The following is a 3,688-nucleotide window of genomic DNA, read 5'->3' on the forward strand; positions in this document are numbered from 1 at the left end:
TAATAATAATAATAATAATAATATATAGGTTAGAACTACTAGTATGGACTTTTATATAATTAATATATCTTCAGTTAGAATTGTTGTTCAATAATGAAGATGCGGTCTATTTTTCAGGTTGAGCATTGTGTTAGCTAGTTGTTTAATTAGTGATTTTTCTGAAAAATAAAAATGAATAATAATAATAATATAGTTGAACGTACAATTTATTAGCAATTGTTTCTTCATGTTCCCTTAATTTGACTATAACTCTATAAGGTAGTTTTCTGTTTGACTTTTACCATTCTCCAAATGTTTTTGAAATGAATTCCTTCATAATTTATAGCTTTACTTCCAATATATATATATATGATAGCAAAGCTTGACTAGCTAGTAGCTAGTTCTTTAATTTTCAGCTGTATGTTTTTCACATGATGTTTGACTCTTGTAATTGTATACGCGTTTGTTTTCAGATACCATAAATTATGTTTGACTATTATTATTATTGTATATGGATATACACACTAGGTTTGACAAGATATGAGCAGAAATTAAATATTAGGTTTTGAAATATTAAATTAATGTATTTTATATTTTTTATAAAAATATATAAAAAATAGTAACAAAAGTTACAAAACTTAATATTTATTTTTCATAATTACTTTTTTTATAATTACATTTTGGACTATTATGAATAAAATAAATTAAATTTTTATAAATAATTTATCATCAAACAATATAAAAAGGTAAACATTCATGTACAGTCGACTTCATGTAAAGTTGATAATTGAGAGTCATTCGATAATTTAATTAATTTGACTAAATTTTCATCTAATACCTCTCAACTATCAATTTTATGTGAAATCAACTACACCTAAATTTTTTACCATTTAAAAATCAAACACAACAACTAATAATGGAAGGAAGAGGAGTAGAATCGTTGAAGTAGTACTCTCTCAGCTAAACATTCGGCGAATAATTCAGGAACAATATATTAGTAATAATAATGATGGAGGCATGTGTATGATATGAATTGGATGTTAATATTATATTATATATATGATATATGTTTAATATATTTAGGATGGTCACGGTTACGGGTAATTGAAACGATAAACTAGCCCAAACCAATTATATTGGTTATATATTTAATAGGTAATCAAGTACAATTAGATGATATATATTCGATTAAATGTGACTTCAATTAGATTTATATTAATTTTAAAAAATATATAATAATATATATAAATTTATATTTTTTAATACAAATTATAATATTTATTTAAGCATAATTTTGATGATGTATTTACTTTTTATTTTATTTATTATTATATATTATTTACATATTTTTTAAAATTTTATTTTAATCGGATACTCGATTATTTTTTTGGTTTCTCAACGCCCGACAGATCAAGGACTAATTCGTCACGATACTAAATTTTATTTAAGGGTTTGTTATAATATATAATCAATTACTTGATTATTCGGACCGATTTTAACCCAAGTTTAATCAAAGTTTAATTACTCTGTTGGTCCTTATAGTTTCGCAAAATTTTTAATTAAGTCATTTTAATTGAGTCCTTACACCAATTTTTTTTAATTGAGTCCCTACACTTTTTTTTTTATTTAGGTCCTTGCACCAATTTTTCTTTTTAGTTGGGTCCCTATAAAATTAAACCAATTACTACTAAGAGGGACCTAATTGAAAAAAAAATAGCGCAGGGACCTAATTAAAAGAAAAAAAAGTATAAAGACCTAATTGAAAATTTTGCAAAACTATAAAGACTAACAGAGTAATTAAACCTTTAATCAATTCAGGTTTACTCACAAAAATTTTTAAATTGAAACTAACAAAACCAATTAAAATTTAATCGGTTTAAATTTCATTCTTCTCCACACTAAAACCAACCCTAGTAGTAAATACCTATCCTCACCAAATTCCCATAGACCCCTTTAATTAGCATCACATTCACTTTAATTAGTCTGTGTTGTGTTTGGCCAACTAACTCCCCTGAGAGCTTTCTTTTGCATACATTTATTGTGCAGATGCTGAATCATTTCATTTAGGCAACTCATCATGCCTCATCTTTCATCTTCCTCTTCATTGCTCTCTACTTTAATGATTAACACTTTTTAACAGGTGCTACTATTCTTCATTATTGTGCTTCTTTTTCTTTATTATTTTCCCTTTTCTTCACGCTTTCTGCGTGTACGTGTTGTCATATACATACCACAAATATATATATATGTATCATTGGTCCTTCATTCAAACTTTAATACCTTATATTTACTTTTTCTACCTTTTTATTTATTTTCCATCTTATAAGCTTTCTTTGTTTAGAACAATCAGCAAAAGATAATACTGAGATACAAATTGATAAATAAAAATAATATTTTTAAAATATTAAATTAATATTAATTATGTTATATATATATACAAAAAAATAATTATTAAACTAATTATTAGTATAAAATATATATTAAAAATAAATTAAAAATATATTTATATACAAATATATAATAAATAATTTGGTAATTATTTTTAGTGTATATATAATATTTTTATTTTACTTTTTATATCATTTTCTAAGTAGTATATCTTATTTTGTCTTTAAAACTGTAAATTAAATCGTAGATAAAAATAGAAGATATTACTATGGTAAGTGAGAGACTGACAATCTCTTAATAGTTTCCACTTTTAATCAGGCCAACAATAATAACCATAATTATTCATCACTGTACCCCAACTAATTTAACAAATTGTTTTAATTTATGAAGGATGGACATTTTTTTAAGTTACTATGTTTATATGTCGGACATATTTTAAAATAAAATTTATCGATATTTGTTTGACACATGTTTCTGTTGTATTCAATTGTGTTTTAATAAAAAATAAAAAATTATCTGCCGAATATTTTTAGATTATGTATTAACATATCCAACTTTATTCTTAATATGTATTCTTAAAATGAGTTTATAAATAATATATATTACAAAAAATATTTAAATACTTTATATAATTAAAAAAAATAAAAAAACAGTGCCATGCATTCCTTGCTTTACAAAGCTAGCTGGATCAATGAGTTTGAGAAAGCCAATATCGTGTTAATGCTACGTACCTAACTGCTCTGATTAACTAACTATTCATCACGTCATAAAAACTTAAAATAAAAATAAAAATAAAAAAACAACAAATAAACTATTTACTATTAATTCATTATCTAATAATTTTTAATTATTAATTTTTTATAAGAATAAATACATCGAATTTTTTTTATGTTTTTTTTTCATATTTTTTTCCTTTTTTTCAGGATAAATCATAATATTTTTTCCAAGAAAACAAAAAATTTTGATATCAGTACATACCTTTCGAACATTTAGGAAAAAAAAAACGTTTAAGGATCAACAAATTTAATTTATATCGGCTAACATTTTTTTGTCAAGAAATCACCATTTTTAGTCGAAGAGTCTAGCATTATGTTTTTAACCAATACTTTTAAATACTGCTAGTTAATTACTGATTAAAAAATAATAAACTATACTAATTCTATAATATTGATGTTAATAAAAATAGTTATAGATCTTCTAGAAAGAATCCTTTACAACAACTACGAATAACTAACTATTCACTCGTTTCGAACGAACATTTAACCACCTGTGCTAACTTTCATTAATTAGCGATAATATTCTTTCAAACTAATTAGTAGGA

Source organism: Arachis duranensis, chromosome 3 (genome assembly GCF_000817695.3).
Source record: "Arachis duranensis cultivar V14167 chromosome 3, aradu.V14167.gnm2.J7QH, whole genome shotgun sequence".
In the NCBI taxonomy this organism is placed as follows: Eukaryota; Viridiplantae; Streptophyta; class Magnoliopsida; order Fabales; family Fabaceae; genus Arachis; species Arachis duranensis.